General features: G+C 42.1%; 1 protein-coding gene across 2 annotated transcripts in view; it reads left to right on the top strand.

Moving 5' to 3' along the window:
- The first annotated feature begins 262 nt into the window (after positions 1–262).
- The window catches only part of gng12b (guanine nucleotide binding protein (G protein), gamma 12b), a 130794-nt gene continuing 103496 nt past the window's right edge, over positions 263–27560 (top strand). For both annotated transcript variants that reach the window (XM_060919714.1, XM_060919713.1), the window contains exon 1: positions 263–506. The gene's annotated coding sequence lies outside the window, so the exon portion shown is untranslated. The remainder of the gene's footprint in view (positions 507–27560) is intronic.

Genomic DNA, 27560 nt, shown 5'->3' with positions numbered 1-27560 from the left:
AACTCCTGCAGCCTCAGTCTGCGATTCTGTGATGAAACGGGTGGGTCGTGGCTATAAGAATCCTGCCGACAGAGGGCGCTTTGAGCAAGGCCCAGCGAGGGAAAAACCGTGGGGCCGTATCCCATACAGCTCCTGACTTTCTACATAAGCACACTACACACAGGGTCACTTAAAGGCGTTCCAGGTTCTATCTAGTGCACTCCATATCCCATAGTGAGGCGGTTATTATGCAGCCGGTGAGATTTTTGGATTCCAGTCGCCAAGCACCGTTCCCACCATTCCGCCTATATTTTCTCTGTGAGCACTGAAAGGTCGCCTGTCTGTGTCTAGGTTTTTTTTTGTTTATTTACTTAAAAAAAGACGATTAATAGGTTCTGTATTTGTCCTGGAGTCGTTTTGTTTGTGTATAATAGCAACAGTCGTAGTTTACAAGTGAGGTCGCTTTTGTCGGTTGGTGAAGAGCTTTTTAAACTGCTCACGCGCCCAGGCTGCAACACTGAGCTCAGGTGAGAGAGAGAGAGAGAGAGTGTGTGTGTGTGTGTGAGAGAGAGTGTGTGTGTGTGGAAGAAACAGTGTAAGGCTTTACCTTTTAGCTAATTAAATGTGTGTGTGTGTGTGTGTGTGTGTTGTAATGGTGTGATTGTCTGCTGTTGCATGTGAGTCAGTCACTGAGTGTTTTGCTGTAGTTTTCCTGTCACTTCCCTCTGATAGCTGGATGAGGTGTTGGTAATGCTCCTCAGATATAGTTTGTTTATATTATATTTTATTTGCATACATACTTATACATACAAATACTAAATGTAATTTGTCCTTGTTTTGATCGATGGAACAAATGAAAGTCAGTAACACACCATAAGGTTTGTATTTGGCGTAAATAATACATGAGAGTAAATAATACTGTGCTTTTTCCCCCAGGATAGAATCAGTAAGGCTGATGAGTGATTAGGTGAATGAATGAATCTATCTACGGTGGTGCTTGAAAGTTTGTAAACCGTTTAAAATTTTTCTATATTTCTGCATAAATATGACCTAAAACAATATCACAAGTCCTAAAAGTAGATAAAGAGTTGTTCAGTTAAACAAATGAGACAAAAATATTCTACTTGGTCATTTATTTATTGAGGAAAACGATCCAATATTACATATCTGTGAGTGGCAAAAGTATGTGAACCTTTGCTTTCAGTATCTGGTGTGACCCCCTTGTGCAGCAATAACTGCAACTAAACGTTTCTGGTATCTGTTGATCAGTCCTGCACACCGGCTTGGAGGAATTTTAGCCCATTCCTCCGTACAGAGCAGCTTCAACTCTGGGATGTTGGTGGGTTTCCTCACATGAACTGCTCGCTTCAGGTCCTTCCACAGCATTTCGATTGGATTAAGGTCAGGACTTCGACTTGGCCATTCCAAAACATTCACTTTATTCTTCTTTAACCATTCTTTGGTAGAACGACGTGTGTGCTTAGGGTCGTTGTCTTGCTGCATGACCCACCTTCTCTTGAGATTCAGTTCATGGACGGATGTCCTGACATTTTCCTTTAGAATTCGCTGGTATAATTCAGAATTCATTGTTCCATCAATGAGGGCAAGCCATCCTGGGCCAGATGCAGCAAAACAGGCCCAAACCATGATACTACCACCACCACCATGTTTCACAGATGGGATAAGGTTCTTATGCTGGAATGCAGTGTTTTCCTTTCTCCAAACATAACGCTTCTCATTTAAACCAAAAAGTTCTACAGGTATGCGTCGACTTACGACTGTGTTTGGTTATGACTGACCAGTCGTAAACCGATCTGGTTGTAAGTCGGCCTATGTTAAATGAACGTAAGTATGTTGTGATGTGTAATGATATTGTAATCATCTTAAAGTCTTATTTTATCAACATTTTCTTATTTCATTACCTTGGCTCATTATTTGGTTTAAGTCAAACACTGCATACTACACTGTGTACAGTACAATTCGTTTAATATGTGCAAAGCAAAAAATATGAAATACAGGTGTGAAAAATAGAAAACATTTTAGTTTGAAACATACCAAAATACAAACGTAAAACATAGCAAAATACAAAACTTAGTGACCGCTGGCATCACTGGTACTTGGCTGTGGGTCGTCTACGTCATCAGCAGCGGTCGGGCTGGCAGGAGGATTTGCTTGTTTCATAAACATGGTAAGCCTCGTCTGAATTGTTTGACATCTTGGGGTAGTATTTCGAAAGATAATTACCAGCACAAATGGACACGGGAGAAGTTTACTGTACTGGGATACTGCTCACACTGAGCAACGTACGTGGCGAGAGGCTGGATGCTGGGCGATGCTGAGACCTGGGGCTGAAACTGTCTTACGCGGCGAGATGCTGGGTGCTGCCAGGAGCTGGGGTGGAAACTGTCGTACGCTCAGCTGGGAAACACTCGCCAGTCGTAACCAGACGGTCTTAAAGTCGATCGGTCGTAAGTTGCATAGGTTGTAAGTCGACGACTACCTATATTTTGGTCTCATCCGTCCACAAAACATTTTTCCAATAGCCTTCTGGCTTGTCCACGTGATATTCAGCAAACTGCAGATGAGCAGCAATGTTCTTTTTGGAGAGCAGTGGCTTTCTCCTTGCAACCCTGCCATGCACACCAGTGTTGTTCAGTGTTCTCCTGATGGTGGACTCATTTAGCCAATGTGAGAGAGGCCTTCAGTTGCTTAGAAGTTACCCTGGGGTCCTTTGTGACCTCGCCAACTATTACACACCTTGCTCTTGGAGTGATCTTTGTTGGTCGACCACTCCTGGGGAGGGTAATAGTGGTCTTGAATTTCCTCCAATTGTACACAATCTGTTTGACTGTGGATTGGTGGAGTCCAAACTCTTTAAAGATGGTTTTGTAACCTTTTCCAGCCTGATGAGCATCAGCAACGCTTTTTCTGAGGTCCTCAGAAATCTCCTTTGTTTGTGCCATGATACACTTCCACAAACGTGTGTTGTGAAGATCAGACTTTGATAGATCCCTGTTCTTTAAATAAAACAGGGTGCCCACTCACACCTGATTGTCATCCCGTTGATTGAAAACACCTGACTCTAATTTCACCTTCAAATTAACTGCTAATCCTAGAGGTTCACATACTTTTGCCACTCACAGATATGTAATATTGGATCATTGTCCACAATAAATAAAAGACCAAGTATAATATTTTTGTCTCATTTGTTTAACTGGGTTCTCTTTATCTACTTTTAGAACTTTGTGTGAAAATCTGATGATGTTTTAGGTCATATTTATGCAGAAATATAGAAAATTCTAAAGGGTTCACAGACTTTCAAGCATCTATCTATCTATCCATCTTTTTTTTTTATACATTTGTGTACACCCCTAAGTAACTGCAGACTTCTGTAATGCCCTCTGCATGCGTCAAGGGAAATGAAAGGTTTTGTTTTGTTAATTTGCTGTGTTTCTGGTAAACAGTGTTTTCTGGAACATTGTACTGTGGTTTAGGCAAATCAGTCTCTCTGGTACTGTGTGGGGAGATCACGAGCAGAGAAAGGTTACCAAGAAAATGCATGAGCAGTTGATACGGTCCACCCAGATCACCTGAAAGCTGTGTGCCGTGGACAGATCAACAGTAATTGTATTTCTATGCATTGACCTTTTATCTGTGAAATAAATTATTTTTAGGATCGCAAGCTCATAATTGAAAATGTACGCAGTAATATTTTGGCTATTTATTGGAGTTGAAGAGTTGTTTTACTCATGAACTTTCCATCAACAGAACGCGTTTTGATCTCTTTTGATCCAATTTGATATTATTTATGGGCTGACTTGTTTAGGTTTGGATTAGAATCCATTCAGACCAAATCAAATGACCACCCATGCAGGCTTATAAATATAAAATCTAAACAAATATAATACCCATATGGCCAAAAGTATGTGGACACCTGACCATCACAGCCATCTGTTTCCAAGAAGCTGGAAGCATAGAATAGTCTTGGATGTCTTTTTATGCTTTAACAGTTTCTCTTCACTGGGGTGTAGTCCAAACCTGTTCCAGCATGATGTTACCCCTATGCACAAAACGAGGTCCATGAAGACAGTTTGCTAAGTTTAGAGTAGAAAAACTCGAGTACCCTGCACAGAGCACTGACCCTCAACCCCAGTGAGCACCTTTTGGATGAACTGGAACGCTGACTGCATGCCAGGCATTCTTACCGGACATCAGCGTCTGACCTCATTAATACTTCTGTGGCTGAATAAACACAAATCCCCACAGCCACACTCAGAAATCCAGTGGAAATCCTTCCCAGAAAAGTGGTACTTATTATAACAGCAAAGGGGGACTTAAATTGGAACGTGATGTTCAACTGTCCACAAATATTTGGCCATATAGTCTATCTAATGGTGGGTTGTGATCTCCAGCAGTGTTACAAAAAAAAAAATTTAATAATAAATGACTGCTTTGAGAACCAGTGGTCTTTACTGACTGTTGGGGAGTGCCATGATTGATCCACGCATAGAAAATCCTCCTGATCATGTCTCTGACTATAATAACCTTTCTCACAGACAGTTGCAATCCATTTATTAATAGTGTAGTAACTGTCTGGCATTTTCTTCTTCTTTTTTTTTTTTTTATCCCCCAAATACTTTTGGAGGATTTAGGAGGCAGTGTCCTTGTTTTATGATCCAATTAAATGTTTCTGATTCAGTTTTATTTGTTTACACAAAGTAATGTTTTCCTCTTGCTTATATTTAGCTCAATTATATCTTTCTTACTCAAGATGTACATAAAATCTGCCATAGTCAATTTAGACTGAATTCCAAATGGTTACTGCATAGGGTATAACATAATGCCGTTGTAGAACCTGTCTAGTGCAGTATACAGTCATTGGGGGGAAAAGGAAATACACCCTCATTTAATTCACTGTTTGTTTATTTAATATCAAGGCCTAAACTATTGCATGGTCCTCACCAATTTCAATAAACAAACAAATAATCTCAGGTTACAGCAAACAAAACTGATTTCAATATGTAGTCATTTTCCCAAAATGTAATTCAACTTTACATTGCATTCAACTGTAAACCAAACAAATAATGTATTAGGTGTATAAGTTTCAGCTAGGTGTTCATGAATGGCTTGTCATAAAACGAAGCTGTTTTGGGATGGTTGAAAATGTTCTCCAGGGTGACTTGGAGATGTCCGTCAATGTCAAGCCTTGGACTACTCTGTTGGCTCTGGCAACTTGTTTTATGCTTAAAGAAACAGTCCACTGTACTTCCATAATGAAATATGCTCTTATCTGAATTGAGACGAGCTGCTCCGTACCTCTCCGAGCTTTGCGCGACCTCCCAGTCAGTCAGACGCAGTCAGACGCGCTGTTACTCCTGTTAGCAATGTAGCTAGGCTCAGCATGGCCAACGGTATTTTTTGGGGCTGTAGTTAGATGCGACCAAACTCTTCCGCGTTTTTCCTGTTTACATAGGTTTATATGACCAGTGATATGAAACAAGTTCAGTTACACAAATAGAAAATCGCTACGTTTCAATTTGTGTAACTGAACTTGTTTCACATCACTGGTCATATAAACCTATGTAAACAGGAAAAACGTGGAAGAGTTTGGTCGCATCTAACTACAGCCCCCAAAAATACCATTGGCCATGCTGAGCCTAGCTACATTGCTAACAGGAGTGACAGCGCGTCTGACTGCGTCTGACTGACTGGGAGGTTGCGCAAAGCTCGGAGAGGTATGGAGCAGCTCGTCTCAATTCAGATATTATTTCATTATGGAAGTACGGTGGACTGTTCCTTTAATTATTGACATCAGAAACATGAATTCAAAACGAGCTGTCCTTGCAGATATTCCATAATATTATATCCACATTCACTGGATATGAACAATCACACGCTCTGATTGACTACTCTACTACTAGGTTATCAGTTCATATACTGTAAGTAGAGAAAAACAAAATTGCAGCCCATGTTGCTGAACCAACCGAGAACGAAATAAAAACTCTACTCGAAAACAAACCCCCCCAAAAATACAAAAAAGCAACAAAATATGGAATGAAAGTATTTGATGGTAAGAACATATATCTTTTTATTTTTTATTTTTCAAGAATTATTATTATTATAGCATTGTTCACAAATTGCTACTGTCATTTTGCCGGCTTGTTTACATTCTTCATCTTTAAGTATTAAAATTTGTAGAATTTTTTTTAGACTGGTTCAAAAGCTCAAAGGAGTTTGAAAATTACATCACTGAAATTTCCAAGGAAGAATTAAATAAATGTCGAAAGCTATTCTATGCCTCAGCAAGTCATCACTTTGTACAAAAAACAACACTAAAGTCAATTTGTGCAGCCATCGATAGTTTTTTTTTTTTTTTTTTAAAGATATTTTTTGGGGCTTTTTTCACCTTTATTATTGGATAGGACAGTGTAGAGACAGGAAATGAGCGGGAGGGAGAGATGGGGCGGGATCGGGAAATGACCTCGGGGCGGGATCGGGAAATGATCTCGGGCCGGAATCGAACCCAGGTCCCCGGATTTATGGTATGGCGCCTTATCCACCTGAGCCACGACGCCCCCCCATCGATAGGTTTTTAAGAAGTCTGCCTAAGCAGAAATGATTTTCTCGGACATTTTTTATTTATTGAATTCGCAAAAAATAAAAATGCTCTGTTTTCTCAAAATCCAGTGACTGTGGATATACTAAAACAATTATTTCACTCAGTCTCATCGTACATGGCTTATAGGCAATTTGGTGCTACGCGCCTCATCAGCCATCAACTCCTATACGATTCAGTTTCATGGAATAACTGTTAATTATGAACTGCATGGATCAAGAAAGTTTAGATTAGTTGATTTGGATTGTTATAATCCTGCCCGACAACTCTAAGTGTTTTTCCTGCTCTCGTGCCTCCATAATCTCATTAAATGGGCATGTTAAGGTGTGAAGCATTTGTTAATGAGCTAATGTGTGGTCAGGTTTGTTAGAGTGGCTAAAACAGCAAGACTGAATAATTCTGAAATACAGAATTCCATATTAGCCATTTGGAAAACAGTAATCCAATGAAGTCAGCTAGCAGTGTAAATAGCAGTAGTGTAGCCACTGGGTACTGCAACGTGGCCCACGTCTTTAAGCATTTATCTGCAGCAGAGTGTGTGGATTTGCAGTTTTCTAAGTGGTAGAAGACAGCAATGTCACAACACTACCGTGAGGTATGATGTTCATTCTTCGGGGTCAAAAATGACCATGACTTCACTTTTATGACCGCTGAGTGGACCGCGGTGTGCTGGCCAGGGTGAGGTGAAGCAGGCTATGTTTGGGGCATCTTTTCTAGCCCCTCCCTCCATGGAGGTGAGCAGAGTGAATCCTAAACAGGGCTGCTCAGCCATCCAGGGGGCTGCCGAACTCCATTGCTGCTTCGTTTCAGCAGAGAGCGACCCTATGGCATGGGCCGCCTGTGCGCAGGTTCGTGACTTCAGCTTCCATTGTTTCCGCACCTGCTGCTTCACCACTTGCCCATTTCCACAGGACTTGAATTTGAAATTCAAGTCATGACTTGCGTGTGACTTGGATTAGAGTGAGGGAGAGTTGCGCAGCTGTCAGCCTCACACTCTCGTCCCGACCTAACTGGGTCCAGGGACAAGGCAGAATCAAGATGACTGGAGCTAGGTCAGGATGCAGTGAATTGCTAACAGAGTTCTATGTGTTGCACTGATCACACTCCACAAATGCTTAGCTGAGTTCGCCTTCCTGCCTGTTGAACCACCAGGTGGTGGTCTCCTCCGTGCAGCCTGCCGAGTCCAGTCTTCGGCTGTAACCCTGACTAGGGGGAGCAAGGGGTTGCTAGTGCTTGCTCAAGGCATCGCCCCAGGCTAGTGGGGGGAAGGAGACGCCCTATTACTGCATTGCATGGTGGTCAAGGATGGCACATGCCCATTGCACCCAATGTTTCCTGAAGATGAAAGAGTAAATGTTATTGGGGCTATTAATACGCCCCATACCTCATAACCGTTAAAAGTTAACTGAAAGCAAGATTATCTGGGTAACACGAATTCCCATGCAGATTTTCTGCCATCTCACTAAAAAATGCCGGTAAGTGCATTAGCTACTCTAAATAACCGAAGTGCGCAACGCTTGTACGCATGCGCGGCTTTTCTAGGTCAACTATTTCGGCTACCAAACGAATTACCGAGGCACTGAAGTTACTATAGGAAGACAGGTAGCGGACCGTTAACTTTAAAGCTTTATAGCGATTGGCTTAAAGACCTTAAGCCTTAAGTGAATTGTAAAACTATGACCGGTGCACACTGTGCTTTTTACCAATGTACTAACGGAAGTTATAAACTTAAGCGGTGGAAGAAAACACACAATTGTACTAGACCTACCTGTTTGGCATAGTGGAAAAAATTGTCAAACTGTCACAAAACTAGGCCTAACAGTTAGGCCCTAGCTAAATCTTGATCAGATTTGACAGCTCTGTTATTGTTAGGCATCTATATGTAGGCCCATAGGCCTCATGTCAACTTGTGATCAGTTATTAAATTTACGCGAGTAAATCTACGTGTGTAACGTTACGTCAGCATAGTTATTACACTAATTAAGGACATTATAGGGCAGAAATATGCACTTTAATCTCATACATGTTGGGTCCCCATTACCTAGCCTCATAGGCCCTAACGTTATACGCGTTATATATCAAAATATCAAAACAACTCACCTTCCTTGTAGTCATTTCGAAGCCAATGGAGTAGCGCTTTTTCGTCCCTGTCAAGTAAATATTCGGCAATATCGACTGACATGCATGGTGGCCACAGCTTAAGCCCCTGGGCTTCGTCCAACCACCCGTCGGTTGTCTGCAGAGGGTCGGGAATTTGTTTGCCTTCAACTGTCAACAAGGACTTGTAGTCGTTTTTGACAGCTTGTCTCTCCTCATCCTTCTTTAAAACGCATGGTAAGTTCTGGACTGATGCCGATGCAGTTCTTCTTTACGTTTTGCCCTAGTGCCAGTCGTGGTCTTGGTTGTCACAGGCAGTCCACGACGACTGCAAAACCGTTTTAAATCGTCAACTTTCCAAAGTTTAAACTGATCTAAATCGTAGTTGTCAATACTGCTCTCCGCCATTTTGAAGTGCTGTTTGGTAGCCAAAAAAATTAGCGATCCCATAATGCACTGCGCGGGCCGAGATTCGCAATTCGCTTATTGTCCCTGGATGCGAATGTGTGTGTGTGTATGTGTGTCCATAGTGCCTTGTGAAGTACTAGTGTCCCACCCAGGGTGTATTCCTAACTCCCACCCAGTGTTTCCTGAAGACGAATGAATGAATAAATGTTACTGGGGCTATTAATGAATCTGAATGCACGGTATTAAACCCAATCACACCTTGTGTCTTGGCTGTTTTACTTCATTGCATTTGGTTTCTTGCAGAGGTGGAGGTGATGCAGGATGAGTAGCCACACCTTGAGCCGTTGTCTACGTTTACATGCACATCCAAATCGAGCTGCTGTCGGTAATCGAGCTGAAGGTCCCAGCAGGGTGCCAGAGAAATCCAATCCTACATGCACACAGTGAAATCGGGCTATTGTGTGAGGTGCATTGTGCACCTGAGCCACAGGTGGCGCAACACGCCCCATCGTGTTGGTACACTTCCGGTTGTCGTCATGAAGAAGAGCTATTCAAGAGTGTAAACAAAGTTATCAGTTCCATGTTCTCCATTGCGCGTTTTTCTCCCGTCCATGAATTTTAATATATTCAACTCCTTAAGCTGAATGAGCATGAACTCTGTCTCCTCATTGCTCCAGAAGTGCACGTTTCTGCTCACCTGTGGCAGTGGGGGCGTGGTCAAACGCCAGTCTGTGACAGGAGGGCGGAGCCAGGGAAGGTGAGTGGCAGAATCACTTCACCTGACGGTAATTAACGTGTTTGTGTGTCTTCCCAGTAACCGCGCCCTATTTAAGGAGGCAGAGGGGACAGCTCATCCCGGGACTAGAACACAGCGCGTGCGTGTGTTTTTCTCTCAAGAATAAAAGTAGGCTGTTAAACTGAAAAGTCTGACAATAAAAAGCCTATTAGTACCAGAAGCTTTGTCCTGCCGTCCTCTGTGCTCCACCCACACTTCAGAGAGCTCTACATCGCCATTTTCTCTTCTTCGTTTGTTCCTCCTGACCTCTTCTGCTGCTCGCTACTACTGTTGTCATGCCGACCGAGGCTGTTGTGTTTCCCGCTTGTGGTCTCGTCACTTCCGGAAGTAGCTCGACAACTAGCTCGATAGGGTATACATGCACAAAGTAGCTCCGCAGAAATCGCATAAACTAGGTCGTGTAGCTCGATTCCGAGAAATCAAGTTCGGTTCAATTTCAGCCGAATTAAGGTGTATACATGGCATTTTGAACTTCGATTTCAGTCGAGCAACGGCAGAAATTCGATTCTCTCGATGTGCATGTAAACGTAGTGAGTGAAGCATGTTAAAAGGGAGCTAGCTAGCTAAGAAGTGACTCCACTGCTCTGTACTGGAGCTGTATTAGTGCAGAAATGAAAGTTAGTGCCAGTGTTTCATGAGGCAGTAAAGACGCAGCTGCTTTTATAGGTGTGATAATGCACCTATAAAGAAAAAGTTTGAAGGGAAACAATGAGCTCACACATCATTCAGCCAATGACCACACAAAGCAGCAAGGTGAAAGAAATTTGAGAGGTTAACTGAATGTCCTGCTTTGGATGACCAGTCCTTGTCAGTGGTGGAGAATGAAGCTTTGTGCTGTCTTAACAAGCCTCTGAAGTCACACTATGTCCTTCCTCGCTTGGACCCTCTTAGACATTTTTTTTCTTAACATACAGCTATTTAGTCCAACTTATCCACATTGGGTTTTATTAAGCCAACTGCATGTAGAAATGAATTTTAAAATTTTATATTTTGATTTTTGTATCACAAATACAATCCCAAATCAGAAAAAGTTGGAACGGTTTGTTGAAATAGAAATTAAAACTGAAAACAATGATTTGTAAATGATCTTTGACCCGTGTTGCACTCAAAATAATACAACGGTACGCTATTTTAATGTTTTACCTCATGAATATCCATCCATCCATCCATCCATCCATCCATCCATCATCTGTAGCCACTTATCCTGTTCTACAGGGTCGCAGGCAAGCTGGAGCCTATCCCAGCTGACTATGGGCGAAAGGCGGGGTACACCCTGGACAAGTCACCAAGTTGTTGCAGGTCTGACACATAGACACAGACAACCATTCACACTCACATTCACACCTACGGTCAATTTAGAGTCACCAGTTAACCTAACCTGCATGTCTTTGGACTGTGGGGGAAACCGGAGCACCCGGAGGAAACCCACGTGGACACGGGGAGAACATGCAAACTCCACACAGAAAGGCCCTCGCTGGCCGCGGGGCTCGAACCCGGACCTTCTTGCTGTGAGGCAACAGTGCTAACCACTACACCACCGTGCCGCCATCATAAATATTTATCTATTTATTTATTTACAAAATAAACTCTTTTTTTTTAAAAGGTGGGAAAGTAAGGCATTTACCACTTGATAATGTTACCATTCCGTCTCACGACACTTTTAAAAGATGTTTATGGACTGAAGACACCAAGTAATGAAGTGGTTCAGGTGTTATTTTGTCCCATTCTTCATTCAAACAGGTCTTAAGGTGTACAAGGTGCAAAACCACATTCTACACACATTACAAAGGCATGGTTTGAAGAGGCGAAAGGAGAAGGTGCCTGTCCCCTCTGTCCCCAGTAGAAAATGTATGAAATTTGAAATGAAAAATGTGACCATGATGAACCTGTACTGTAATGCATTGTACATTGATGAATGTACAGGTTTATCGTTGTCACATTTTTCATTTCAAATTTCACACATTTCTTTATTGTCGACAGAGGGGACAGGCACCCTCTTCTTCTGCCTCCTCAAACCATATCTTTGTAATGTGTGCAGAATGTGGTTTTGCCTTGTCTTGTTGGAAAAGGTGTCGTCTTGAAGGCAGTATATGTTGCTCCAAAATCTCAGTGTACTTTTCTGCATTAATGCTGCCATCACAGAAGTGTGAGTTTCCTTTGCCAAGGGCACTGACACAACCCTTCATATACATGAGCTCACAGACACCCACGATTTGGTTTGCATCACTGTAATTGAGAGCGAACAGTGTGCGCCTCTTAGGATCTTAGGTGGTGTTTACATTAGACTGTATCCGTCTCGTTTTCGTCGCGGATGCACTGTCCGTTCACATTAAAACGCCGGGAAACAACTCCACAGGCGGAACAACTTGAATCCACCAGGGCCCACGTATTCAACCCAGTTCGTATCTGATCCGGTGCTGTGTAAACATTGAGATACGAGGAAACGCAGTGCTGAACTCTAGCTGACGTCGTCATTGGACAACGTCACTGTGACATCCACCTTCCTGATTCGCTGGCATTGGTCATGCCACGTTGGTCATGTGACGCGACTGCTGAAAAACGGCGCGGACTTTCACTTCCTGCAATAATTTGTCCCGAATCACTGCTCGTGCGCTTCACTTGCGCGCTCTGTGAGCTGCGCAGGGCCGGAGTGCGCACCCTCCAGAGGGCACTCGCTGTTCAGGGCAGAGTGATTTGGAGCGCAGGATGCCTGCGGAGCCGAGCGTATCCGTGTATTGGCGTTGCTGTGTGCACGCGAATCGTTTTAAAAACGTTAATCTGATGATCCGCTGATACGGTCTAATGTAAACACCACCTTAGCCACGGATGGCTGTGGTATCATTGGGTTTCGAACTTGTAATCTCCGGATGATAGGGTAAACACTTTCCTGTTGCACCACTCAAGAGCTGGTCACGATGGTTCTTGATACAGTGCCATCTGAGAGATCAGAGATCACGAGCATTCAGCTTAGGCTTGTGCCCTTGCCCTTTACGTGCCGAAATTCCTCCAGATTCCTTGAATTGTTAAATGATATGCACCATAGAGGGTGAACTGTCCAAATCCTTTCCCATCTTTCTCTGGGGAACATTGTTTTTAAACGTTTCAATAATTTTCTCATGCATTTGCTGACAAACTGGAGATCCTCAGTCCATCGTTGCTTCTCAAAGACTCGGGCTTTCCTGGAGATTGGTTTTGTACCAAATCATGATTGCAATCACCTGTTGACCTCACCTGTTTCAAATCACATCATTTAATTGTTTTACCTCATTACTAACCCTAAATTGCCCCGTCCCAACTTTTTTTGGAACGTGTTACAGGTCAGATACACAGGAATGGATGCGTATTAATAAATGAAATGAAGTTGACCAGACAAACCATGAAATATCTTGAGTTCATACGATCTGCATTGAAATAAGTCGAAGTAAATTTAGAAAATAACTGCTTTCTTTTCTTTTTTTTTTATTATTTGCATCTTCCATATTGCTCCAACTTTTTCTGATTTGGGGTTGTATGAGCAAATATTGGCTTGGGGCCAAAAACAAACCTTACCAAAGAAAATACATTTTGGACAAACCCATCTCAATCTTTAGCATTTTGCACAGTATATGTGGAACATGATTTTTCTTTATTTCTTTTTCTGACCAAGAGTTAAATTGAAGCAAAGTGTTGAGAAGATTTAGAACGTTTTGGGGTCTGTTGTTCATAGGAACTTTATCCATCCATTATCTGTAGCCGCTTATCCTGTTCTACAGGGTCACAGGCAAGCTGGAGCCTATCCCAGCTGACTACGGGCGAGAGGCGGGGTACACCCTGGACAAGTCGCCAGGTCATTGCAGGTTAATCTCATGTAGCGTTTCTTACTCATTTTAACTATTAGAAAACAAGCAGCATCTTTTGAAATTTTTATAAAAAGGGTTAGAAAAAAAATCCCTCTTTTGGTGAAGTAGCATAATCTCACACTGGAAAAACTGAGAAAACTCCAACCTTTAATTGAAATAAATCTGTTCAGAGAAAAACAAATCCCTCATCAAGAAATAATTTTCAACAAAAATGCATGTCCCACTATTATTGGCACCCCTGCATTTAATACTGTGTACAACCTCCCTTTCCCTGCTTAAGACACCTCGTGAAATCAAGGCTGATCACTGGATGCTTTTGGCACAGAACCATCTGAGGAATTGATTGAGATGACTGATTAATGTAGTTTTACCAGTTTGCCTCCGTTTCGCACACAGCAGATGGTAATGTACTGATCATTACATGCAAGCTAACAAAGTGAGCTACAGGCAAGACCTCATTCATGGGAAGAAAACTTCAAAAATCTCTATTTATTTCACTTGAACAAAAAAAGAAGATTTGAATCAAGTTAAAACTGCTCCATCACATTTAATTGGATTTTTTAAAAATTCTTACTATAAACCCAATGAGAAACAAACAAACTAATAAATAAACACATCATCATGCCATTCAGGCGGCACGGTGGTGTAGTGGTTAGCGCTGTCGCCTCACAGCAAGAAAGTCCGGGTTCGAGCCCCGTGGCCGGCGAGGGCCTTTCTGTGTGGAGTTTGCATGTTCTCCCCGTGTCCGCGTGGGTTTCCTCCGGGTGCTCCGGTTTCCCCCACAGTCCAAAGACATGCAGGTTAGGTTAACTGGTGACTCTAAATTGACCGTAGGTGTGAATGTGAGTGTGAATGGTTGTCTGTGTCTATGTGTCAGCCCTGTGATGACCTGGCGACTTGTCCAGGGTGTACCCCGCCTTTCGCCCGTAGTCAGCTGGGATAGGCTCCAGCTTGCCTGCGACCCTGTAGAACAGGATAAAGCGGCTAGAGATGATGAGATGAGATCATGCCATTTCTCAGTGGAAATATGCCTTTTGGAAGTCTGTTTGGCTAACGCTTTCCATCTTGGCACCTCTTCCTTCTTCGTTTTGCATTGATGTATCTGTCAGGCTAAACACTTCTCTCCTGCCCATAGCTGCTGTTTTTTTTTTTTTTAACACGAGGGTAATCTGCTTCTTTTTGTCATATCTGAATTTGAGTTATTGCAATCTTGCTAGGAGTGATAGCAGATGTAGCAGTGCAACGTGTTTTTACGAAAAACACCTTTTGGCTAGTCCACGCCCCCTGCAGAGAGAAAAGAAGGTTGCTGTAGTATTCAGGGGTGATCCAACCTGGAGGAAGAAGAAGAACAACAACAACTTTATTCATCACACGCTTGTGAAATTCCTCTCTGCATTTAACCCATCTGAAGCAGTGAACACACACACGCGAGCAATGAGCACCGTGCCGCCATGGTGGTAAAGGGTAATAGATAGAAATGCATTTTACTCAGTATTTTCCAAAGGTCAGCAGTGAGGTGTACTGATCATGCACTGTGACTACATGTGAAAACATGACTGTAATGACACTAGTCTAATCATTTTAGTCCTGTCCAGACAGATACATCTGTGATTTCACCAGCAGCTCTTGTCTCTTGTGTAGGAAAACAGTTTTGCTCATGTCGCCACGTCATATTTAGTCATATTTTGTAATTCGGAGTTTTTAAAAATATATAAGTTAAAAATAATCTGTTGAAAGAGTGTAAACTCACAAACTGGTTAAATGGGTGATTGTATATGTGCCGCTGTTATAATAATAATAATAATAATAATCACTTATATAAACTAAAGTCCTGCAATTTGTAATGTATTAATCTTTTATTTTGCAGTAATGTGGTATGACTGTGCGTGGACCAAACCAGATAGAAACTCATCATGTTGTAGAAGAGGCCAGTCATCCACTAAAGAATCAGTTTTATGTGTTGTCAGTATTTGAACAATTCATTTTTACTTAACTGGTGAAAGAACAGACTAGATCATTTAGTTGTTATAGTTTCTTTCACCACATAAAGAAACAGGTGGTCCAAAATTTAATTTACACAGTTGTTTGCTGTATTTGCAGTATGCAGCATCGCTACACGTTGATGCTGTATTTCAGTACTGTGCAAAGTTAAAGGCAAACTTCAGGCATCAGGCATATCTTGGCAGATCAAATATGTTCCAGAGTAAAGGGTAAATGGTGTAAATTTCATTTTTAGTTACAACGTTATCTTATCAGATTTGCATTTCCTATCTTCACCTTTATTCCTTTCGTAGGCAGAACAGATTTGACGCATCAGTACCAAATGTTTGTCTGTTGCCTACCATTTCACACACTTTCAGACTCGGGTTTTAGGGGGGAAGAAAAATGCTGTGCACTTTTACACGGTTTGTTTGTCTTTCCCAGTTTAATTTACACTCCTCAGAACATGTCTAATTAAGTGTTTATGATCCTCACGCTTCCTTTGCACTCTGAAGCCTAGTGATGATTGATTGGAAAAAAAATTGGTGTATTTCGTGTTTTGTGATTGGTAGCATGCTCAGTAATTTCAATCAATTCCACATTTATGCAGGTCAAAGAGGACGAAGATAGTTTTTACACTCGAAAATAGCATTTGACCAAGATGGCACCGATGCTGATGTTAAAAAAAAAAGTCTGATTTCTAATAAACACTATCAGCCAATACAAGCCCTTGAGAAACAAACAAACAAACGTCTTAAAACATATAGACAAATCTATTAAAATTTAAAGTATTAAATATTGTAAATTTTACAAAAATACTCCTACAGGCCTAAATGTACATGTGGGAAAAATCATTTTGAACTATGTACACAACAGAATTACTTTAACTAGGCCTATATACACAACTATACTCGCATACTTAAACATGCTTACGTTTAATGGCAGTGCTCGAACAAAATGCAAAGACAAAAGATGCATTAATCCAACAACAAATAATGAAAAAAAAACCCATTATACTCTTCTTGAATAAACTCCAAGGCAATGGGGTCAATAAAAGAGCTTGATGTTCTGACCAAATACATTATACAGGAAAACAGAATTAATATTAAATACAAATAAAACATAACTATTCCATGAAATTGAGTCATACATGAGTTGAAAGCCAATGAGTCACGTAGCACCGTGTCAGCTATAAGCCATGTATGATGAGATTGAGGGGAATAACTGTTTTATTCTATCCACATTCACTGGATTTTGAGAGACGGAGCATTTTTGTTTTTATTTTTTTCAAATTCGTTAACTAAAAACTTTATATACAACCCCGATTCCAAAAAAGTTGGGACAAAGTACAAATTGTAAATAAAAACGGAACACGATGTGGAAGCTTCAAAAATCCATATTTTATTCAGAATAGAACATAGATGACATATCAAATGTTTAAACTGAGAAAATGTATCATTTAAAGAGAAAAATTAGGTGATTTTTAAATTTCATGACAACAACACATCTCAAAGTTGGGACAAGGCCATGTTTACCACTGTGAGACATCCCCTTTTCTCTTTACAACAGTCTGTAAACGTCTGGGGACTGAGGAGACAAGGTGCTCAAGTTTAGGGATAGGAATGTTAACCCATTCTTGTCTAATGTAGGATTCTAGTTGCTCAACTGTCTTAGGTCTTTTTTGTCATATCTTCCATTTTATGATGCGCCAAATGTTTTCTGTGGGTGAAAGATCTGGACTGCAGGCTGGCCAGTTCAGTACCCGGACCCTTCTTCTACGCAGCCATGATGCTGTAATTGATGCAGTATGTGGTTTGGCATTGTCATGTTGGAAAATGCAAGGTCTTCCCTGAAAGAGACGTCGTCTGGATGGGAGCATATGTTGCTCTAGAACCTGGATATACCTTTCAGCATTGATGGTGTCTTTCCAGATGTGTAAGCTGCCCATGCCACATGCACTAATGCAACCCCATACCATCAGAGATGCAGGCTTCTGAACCGAGCGTTGATAACAACTTGGGTCGTCCTTCTCCTCTTTAGTCCGAATAACATGGTGTCCCTGATTTCCATAAAGAACTTCAAATTTTGATTCGTCTGACCACAGAACAGTTTTCCACTTTGCCACAGTCCATTTTAAATGAGCCTTGGCCCAGAGAAGACGTCTGCGCTTCTGGATCATGTTTAGATACGGCTTCTTCTTTGAACTATAGAGTTTTAGCTGTCAACGGCGGATGGCACGGTGAATTGTGTTCACAGATAATGTTCTCTGGAAATATTCCTGAGCCCATTTTGTGATTTCCAATACAGAAGCATGCCTGTATGTGACGCAGTGCCGTCTAAGGGCCCGAAGATCACGGGCACCCAGTATGGTTTTCCGGCCTTGACCCTTACGCACAGAGATTCTTCCAGATTCTCTGAATCTTTTGATGATATTATGCTCTGTAGATGATGATATGTTCAAACTCTTTGCAATTTTACACTGTCGAACTCCTTTCTGATATTGCTCCACTATTTGTCGGCGCAGAATTGGGGGGATTGGTGATCCTCTTCCCATCTTTACTTCTGAGAGCCGCTGCCACTCCAAGATGCTCTTTTTATACCCAGTCATGTTAATGACCTATTGCCAATTGACCTAATGAGTTGCAATTTGACCTCCAGCTGTTCCTTTTTTGTACCTTTAACTTTTCCAGCCTCTTATTGCCCCTGTCCCAACTTTTTTGAGATGTGTTGCTGTCATGAAATTTCAAATGAGCCAATATTTAGCATGAAATTTCAAAATGTCTCACTTTCGACATTTGATATGTTGTCTATGTTCTATTGTGAATACGATATCAGTTTTTGAGATTTGTAAATTATTGCATTCCGTTTTTATTTACAGTTTGTACTTTGTCCCAACTTTTTTGGAATCGGGGTTGTAAAATGTCAGACAATCATTTCCGCTTAGAATGTAAACAAACTGGTGAAAAGACAGTACCAATTTGTGAAAAATGCAATAATAATTCTTGAAAAATAAAAAAGATACGTTCTTACCATCAAATACTTTCATTCCATATTGTGTTGCCTTTTTTTTGGGGTGTGTGTGTTCTAGTAGAGTTTTTATTTCGTCCTCGGTTGGTTCAGAAACACTCTCTGCCATTTTGTTCTTGTCTACTCACGGTATATGAGCTGATAGTAGTAGAGTAGCCAATCAGAGTGCGCAATTGCTCATATCCAGTGAATATGGATAGAATGATCTGTAAATATACTGTAACTTTAAGTAGCAACACTTGTATGTTTTTTGGGGGGCTTTTTTCACCTTTATTTGGATAGGACAGTGTAGAGACAGGAAATAAGCGGGAGAAAGAGCTAGATCGGGAAATGGAGGGATCGGAATTGAACCTGGGTCCCTGGATTTTATGGTACGGTGCTTTAGTCAACTGAGCCACGACACCTTATCAAAATGTTAAGATGAGAATAAGACTGACTGACTTAAAACAGCCATCCTGACCACCTTATAGTAAATAATCAAGATGATGGGAGTAACTCTAGCAAAACTCTTATGATTTTATTCCGACATTGGAAATTTTTCTGTGACCGTGAAATTGCTTGGAAAGTCGTTTGGTGTGAGGCCGACATTAGACAGCAAACTTTCGACACTGGGATTCCTTAGGAAACATATGCAGGGTAATGTATTTGTTCTACAACCCCGATTTCAAAAATGTTTGGGCGCTCTGTAAAATGTAAATAAAAACAGAATGCAGTGATTTGCAAATCCTTTTTGACCCATATTCAGTTGCTTACAATAAAAAGACAAGATATTTATTGTTCAATCTGATAAATGTCATTGTTTTTGTAAATATATACTCATTCTGAATTTGATGCCTGTAAAGCGTTCCAAAAAAGTCGTGACGGGGCAAAAAAAGACTGGGAAAGTTGTGGAATGCTAAAAAAAAAAAAATCACCTCTTTGGAACATTCTACAGGTAAGCAGGTTAATTGATAATTGGAAAGACGCCGTTCACAAATTTTTTTTATTTACATTTTACCAAAAATCCCGACTTTTTGAATCAGGGTTATGTATAACCTTTATAAATAAAATGGCATTTACCTTCACTTGAGGTTCACAAATGTGCTGGCATGTGCAGCATGATTCTGCTCACTCCTTATCAAAGCCACATGTGTAGTGAATCCTTCAGACCATTTGGTCAGCTGCATAACTCTGAATTAATAACTACTTATTAACTGAGCGCGAAGTCTTTACGGGAAAATATCAGACTGAGATCTTGACAGTACGGACCTGTACAAAAAGACAAAGCAACCGAGGTTAATAAGGAGTTTATTATATGGCTTTTTTATTTTTAAGGTTAAAATAGATGGTCATTATAATGAGGCGCAACGCTGCTTTCGATCACGTCATATTTGTAATGTAGTTGAGTCACACATGCAGAATAAACAGCTAGCGGTTTCAAAACTAAATTTCTGTTAGCGGTTAACGGTTTCTAAATGTTCTTCGTTGCTCATTTCTTGAATAACTCGGTGACTCTTGTTTGTCTTTTGTGTTTCGGCTGTTTTTGATTCCGTTTTAATTTCTGATCAATCTTTTTTTTTTTTTTTTTTTTGTCATTTTGTTTGTTTTTTGCAAGATTGAAAGCTGGCGCCTTGGAAAGAAAGGCCGTAATTGCCCACGGGTATTACAGGAAAATACTGCCAGCCAAGGAACCAATCAGAGCGCACGATTTTACCACAAGTAGCTCATGCCATTATAATAATGTTTCTTATCGGCCCTTGAGCTGCCTCATCTCGTCTGGTACTGATAAGTTTATTTCGCACCATTATCGGCTAATTGCATTGGCTTCTTGATGTATCGGTCGGGCCCTACTTGAAATGCGGGACACCATTAGCAAATGTTTATAGCTATCTTTTAGTCATTTTTTGCATCATACACAATTGCAACCTACAAACTGTTATTGTCCTGGGACTTGCACATTCCCACTTAACATGAAAGCCCTGTTCCACAGGGTACAGGTGACATAATGTAAAAATGTATTGCATATTTGAAATGGTTTGCTCTGCCATTGTGCCATATTCTCTTTAAAAGGCAAGTTATTCCCATCAGGGCTCTACACTAACTTTTTTTTTTTTTCAGGAGCACACGTGTGCCTAATGCCGCTTTTCCACTACAAACGCGGCTGAGTCGGGCTGAGCCGTGCCGTGCTGAGTCAGGCTGAGCGGGGCTGTTGGAGTTGCATTTCGACTACCACCGCGCTGAACCGTGCTGGCTGGAAGTGGGTGGACACACTGGGTGGAGTTAGCGAAAGTGGGTGGACGTCAGGTGATGTCGTTAGGCGGCGCAAACAGTGACATCAGTGATCTTTTAAGCGGTAGTCTCACGACCCGAATAGTAAACAATAAACATGGAGGACATGGAGTCGTTAGTGTTGCTGGTCTTGGTGCTGTGGCTTGTTGTCACCGACAACGCCAACAGATACTGGCAAGAGCGTATAGATGAGGCGAGGCGCATAAGGCTTCAGAAATTCTCGTAATTCGTAATTCTTCTTCTTCCGGGTTTGCGGTGTTTACAGATCCCAGCGCGCTCGCGGGGCGTGTGTGGGCATGTGAGGACACTCCTCCTCACCAATCAGTGCACAGGGGAGTGTCTGCTCACGCCCCCAACCTCAGTCGGCTCGCTTTGGCTCGCTTCAGCCCCACTCCAAAACGGTGCGAGTTTTAGGGGCTAAGCAGGGCTGAAGCGAGCTGAGTCGTGCTGGTTTTTGGTAGTCGAAACGCGAGCTGTGTCGGGCTGAAGTGAGCTGAAGCGAGCTGAAGTGAGCTGAAAAAGGGTAGTGGAAAAGGGCCATAAGTTAAAAATTTTAGGAGCACAGGGAGAAAAATGGGGGCACAAGCACAAGTAGGTTTTCATTTTAAAGGTTTATTGCAGCGCAAACCTTAGACACACCAACACATAAAATGCAAAATTCAATTGAGAATGAATGAATGAACAAACAAATGAATAACGAATAACTGAATGAACGAACAAACAGTAGCTAAACAGAGAGCAGAGCTCAGCAGAGCTAACAACATCATCATGGACAGCTCCCACCCTGGCTCTGAGTTCTTTGACTTGCTGCCCTCAGGCAGGCGTTACAGGTGCATCAAAGCAAGGACCAACAGACTCAAAAACAGTTTTTTCCCACAGGCCATAACCACCTTGAACAATTAGCCTTTTTCACATTACGTCACTTGCAGGGGAACTCGTATCCGTTTTCAGCCTTTTGAATGGAAGAAGAGGTATACGGTGGCAACATATGTTAACAAAACTGTGTCATTCACAGATAAGACTGATAATATTGTGCATTGTTGTTTATCATTACGTATTGTTAGCGACCATTCCAGTCACCTATCTGCCTTGTTTTGGAGAGGAAGTTTACTGACTTTCTATGGTTGCTACTTGTTAGCCAGCAGATTAGCATGCCGCCTCTTCTTCTATTCAAAAGGCTGAAAACGGATGTGAGGTTCTTCTGCAAGTGACGTAATGTGAAAAAGGCTAATTACGGTACATGCACTGACTGATGCCACTTCTGGCAGGTGCAACAATGCACCAACAAGGACCTAAAAGGACAATATTCTCACACTTACCCTTACAGTGCAATACTTATTACAGTGCAACCTCACAGAGCAACTTTTTAGTTTTTATAGCTTTTGTATATTTTATATTTATATTTCTACACTTTTACATCCATACCCAATACAATGCAATACCAAATACAGTGCAATATCCTGAGTTTTGTAGCTGAACTGAGTTTCTATAACTAATGTGCAATTAACATCTGCAACTCAACACGCCCAGTTGTGTATATATTCTTTCTTTTTCTGCTGTGTTGTGACATGCACCATTTGTATATACTGTATATTATTTGTTTTCTGCTGTGTTGTATGTTCCCATCTAAATGTTTGCACTGGGGTGTGTGCTTTCCATCTCATTATATAATTTTCCCGCACCTTCTCCCGTCGTTCTAGCTTTCTTCACTACACTTTCTTCCTCGTCCGTTCTTTTATTCTTGTTTCCACCATCATTGCTTTTAAAAAAACGCCGTTATTCTCTGCATAGCGAATATGTTTCTCAGCTCGGTCCGAACCAGCTCTCAGTTATCTCTCAGTTGAATGATCTGATGAATCCCTAAAAAGCACTTTTCCCACTTAATGCCACACCCACAACATACAACCGTGGGAAAGGGGGGCAATCACAGAAAGATGTGGCAGAACGGCAAAAAAATTGTAACTTTTTCACTCCCCCCGGCTGCCATGGGAATCACCGCAGGTGCAAGACGGGGCAATGCACGCAACTACAGACAGGGAGCAAGGCGCAGGCAGAACACGCACACAACACTGAACACACACACTTGGAACAATACAGGCCGTTACTCGTTACACTATATTAGGTAGGCTATCCAGCACTGGATTTACATACTTTGCAGTTTAACGTTTGATACATTTTAGAATGTTAAACTCGTCGCGTCTGTGCTCAGTGCTTTCCTAAATTGTCGGCCGCAAGAAGCCCTCGCACGAATGTGCGTTTTTTTTTTCGCAAATGCGAGTAAAACGTGCGCACTGTAGAGCCCTGATTCCCATGCTTAAATGTAGCTATCTAACATAACACAAACCAAGGAGCAGCATATAATTATACTAGCTAACATGTTCGATTAGAACCAACTCTTAGTTAAAAAGCTGAGTTGTGTTGTATTTTAAACACACTATCATTAGCACTGATACTTTCTATTAACACTGAGGCATAACCTGAGACCTGACGCAGACCAACTTGAAGTGTTCGTCATTTTCAGTAATTTAAGTTGGCTTATGATTCAGAGTGAAACTCTGAATCAGCTGAACAGCAGCCCATTGGGAGAGATCTGGAGGAAATGTCTGAAGTGACAGCTCACAAAGACTAACACGCACACACAGAGTTGCTGATAGTGGTAATTTATAACCAGCAATAGACATAACAAGAGTACACCAACTTTATTACTGTTGTGTAACTTGGGCTTTTGAAAGACAAATTTTTGTCAGTCATACACTAGGATCGGGTCATTGCTCTCACACGTCGTCCTCAATTTGACGTTTTTTGATTGTGATTGATGCTGTGAAATTCTGCGACCTGAATTTGTTCAACCATGCATATAGGAGTGTGGAGTGTCACGGCAGTATTTTTCAAAGTTAAATTGTTCTAATTTTAAAGCTGTTACCATCAAATGATGGCTCCCGTCTGAGTTTATTCTGGCCCTTGACTATCCCCCAAGAAATTTTTTCCATTTTCATTAAACGATGAGGGGCGGCACGGTGGTGTAGTGGTTAGCACTGTCGCCTCACAGCAAGAAGGTCCGGGTTCGAGCCCCGTGGCCGGCGAGGGCCTTTCTGTGTGGAGTTTGCATGTTCTCTCCGTGTCCGCGTGGGTTTCCTCCGGGTGCTCCGGTTTCCCCCACAGTCCAAAGACATGCAGGTTAGGTTAACTGGTGACTCTAAATTGAGCGTAGGTGTGAATGTGAGTGTGAATGGTTGTCTGTGTCTATGTGTCAGCCCTGTGATGACCTGGCGACTTGTCCAGGGTGTACCCCGCCTTTCGCCCGTAGTCAGCTGGGATAGGCTCCAGCTTGCCTGCGACCCTGTAGAAGGATAAAGCGGCTAGAGATAATGAGATGAGATTAAACGATGAAGAATCCGTGGGTGGCATGGTGGTGCAGTGGTCAGCACTGTTGTGTCATAGCAAATAGGTTGACCAGAGCCTTTCTTTGAGGAGTTTGCATGTTCTCCCTGTTCCTGCATGAGTTTCCACCTGACACTCCAGCTCACCCATGAACCGCAATGGATATGCAGTATAGACAATGAACGGATGGATTGAGAATGTGTGTGTGTGTGCGCGCACACTTGCACACATACGTATGCATGCAGGTGACATCTTAGTAAGACTGCAGAGTGAAAACCATACTTGTGAACATATTACGGTGGTGTAGTGGTTAGCACTGTCGCCTCACAGCAAGAAGGTCCTGGGTTTGAGCCCAGCAGCTGGCAAGGGCCTTTCTGTGTGGAGTTTGCATGTTCTCCCCATGTCTACGTGAGTTTCCTCCGGGTGCTCCGGTTTCCCCCACAGTCCAAAGACATGCAGTTAGGTTAACATAGGGCAGCCTTGGGCTGAAGTGTCCTTGAGCAAGGTACTTAACCCCTGACTACTCCCTGGGTGCTGTAGTGTGGCTGCCCACTGCTCTGGGTGTGTGCGCGCATGTGTGTTCACTGCTTCAGATGGGTTAAATGCAGAGAATGAATCTCACTGTGCTTGAAGTGTGCATGTGACAAAGGTTTCTTCTTCTTTCTTCTTTAAAATGATCCACTTAGGCTAATTTTGGGGAAAAAACATTTCTGTTGGCACTTTTAAATAGGTTTTAAATGAGATGGCCATCTCAGTCCCAGCTTTTGTACAAAATGTCACACATCAGTAGCTATATATAGTAACTATATATATATAATATATATATAAAGGTGCTTCGGGAGTATGGGGTTCAGGGCCCACTACTGCAGGCCATTCGGTCCCTGTATGATCGGAGCAGGAGTTTGGTTCGCATTGACGGCAGTAAGTCGGACTCTTTCCCGGTGCATGTTGGACTCCACCAGGGCTGTCCTTTGTCACTGGTTCTGTTCATAACTTTTATGGACAGAATTTCTAGGCGCAGCCAAGGGGCGGAGGGTGTCTGGTTTGTTGGCATCAGGATCACGTCTCTGCTTTTTGTGGATGATGTGGTCCTGTTGGCTTCATCAATATGTGACTTACAGCATGTCCTGGGATGGTTTGCAGCCGAATGCGAAGCGTCTGGGATGAGGCTCAGCACCTCCAAGTCCATGGCCATGGCGCTCAGCTGGAAACGGGTGGAGTGCCTACTCCAGGCCGGGGGGAGTTGCTACCTAAAGTGGAGGAGCTTAAGTATCTCGGGGTTTTGTTCACGAGTGAGGGCAAGGGGGAGCAGGAGTTGGACAGACGGATCGGGGCAGTGTCAGCAGTGATGCGAACACTAAACCGTTCTGTTGTGGTAAAGAGAGAGCTGAGCCAAAAGGCAAAGCTCTCAATTTACTGGTCCATCTACGTTCCCACTCTCACCTATGGTCAGGAGCTATGGGTAGTGACTGAAAGAATGAGATCGCGGATACAAGCGGTAGAAATGAGTTTTCTCTGCAGGGTGGCTGGGCTCTCCCTTAGAGACAGGGTGAGAAGCTTGGTCATTCAGGAGAGACTCTACACTATATGACCAAAAGTATGTAGATAACTGACAATCACACCTATATGTGGTTCTTCCCTAAACTGTTTCCACAAAGTTGGAAGCATGCAGTTAGCTAGACTGTCTTTGAACGTTGTAGCCTTACAGTTTACCTTCACTGAATCTTATTGGTCCAAACCTGTTCCACCACGGCAGTGCTTCTGTGCACAAAGTGAGGTACATGAACACATGGTTTGCCAAGGTTGGGCTAGGAGATCTCAAGTGGCCTGCACAGTGGCCCTGATCTCAATCCCACTGCACACCTTTGAGATGAACTGGAATGCTGACTGAGCCCCAGACATTCTCGCCCAACATCAGTGCTTGATCTCACTAATGCTGTTGTGGCTGAATGTGCAAATCCCCATAGCCAGGCTCCAAAATCTAGTAGAAAGCCTTCCTAGAAGAGTGGAGACTGTTAAAGCAGTAAGGGGGGCTCAATGTGGAATGGAACGGTCAAAATGCACATATAGGTGTGATGGTCAGGTGTCCATATACTTTTGGCCACAAAGTGTACAAAGCACAAAAAAAATTGACAAGGAAGTACCTGACAAAAGTACTTTCCTTTGTACTGTATTTTACTTTTAGGCTATTTTAAGTTTGTATTACATCAGCTTTAGTTTGATTTTTACAATTATTTACAGTGGTGCTTGAAAGTTTGTGAACCTTTTAGAATTTTCTATATTTCTGCATAAATATGACCTAAAACAACATCAGATTTTCACACAAGTCTTAAAAGTAGGTAAAGAGAACCCAGTTAAACAAATGAGACAAAAATATTCTACTTGGTCATTTATTTATTGAGGAAAATGATCCAATATGACATATCTGTGAGTGGCAAAAGTATGTGAACTTTTGCTTTCAGTATCTGGTGTGACCCCCTTGTGCAGCAATAACCGCAACTAAACGTTTCCAGTAACTGTTGATCAGTCCTGCACACCGGCTTGGAGGAATTTTAGCCCATTCCTCCGTACAGAACAGCTTCAACTCTGGGATGTTGGTGGGTTTCCTCACATGAACTGCTCGCCTCAGGTCCTTCCACAACATTTCGATTGGATTAAGGTCAGGACTTTGACTTGGCCATTCCAAAACATTAACTTGATTCTTCTTTAACCATTCTTTGGTAGAGCGACTTGTGTGCTTAAGGTCGTTGTCTTGCTGCATGACCCACCTTCTCTTGAGATTCAGTTCATGGACAGATGTCGTGACATTTTCCTTTAGAATTCGCTGTTATAATTCAGAATTCATTGCTCCATCAATGATGGCAAGCCGTCCTGGCCCAGATGCAGCAAAACAGGCCCAAACCATTATACTACCACCACCATGTTTCACAGATGGGATCAGGTTCTTATGCTGGAATGCAGTGTTTTCCTTTCTCCAAACATAATGCTTCTCATTTAAACCAGAAATTTCTATTTTGGTCTCATCCATCCACAAAACATTTTTCCAATAGCCTTCTGGCTTGTCCACATGATCTTTAGCAAACTGCAGACGGGCAGCAATGTTCTTTTGGAGAGCAGTGGCTTTCTCCTTGCAACCCTGCCATGCACACCATTGTTGTTCAGTGTTCTC

Source organism: Neoarius graeffei, chromosome 4, assembly GCF_027579695.1.
Source record: "Neoarius graeffei isolate fNeoGra1 chromosome 4, fNeoGra1.pri, whole genome shotgun sequence".
Classification (NCBI taxonomy): Eukaryota; Metazoa; Chordata; class Actinopteri; order Siluriformes; family Ariidae; genus Neoarius; species Neoarius graeffei.
The sequence above is the reverse complement of the archived record's forward strand: the minus strand, read 5'-3'. Positions and strand labels throughout refer to the sequence as shown.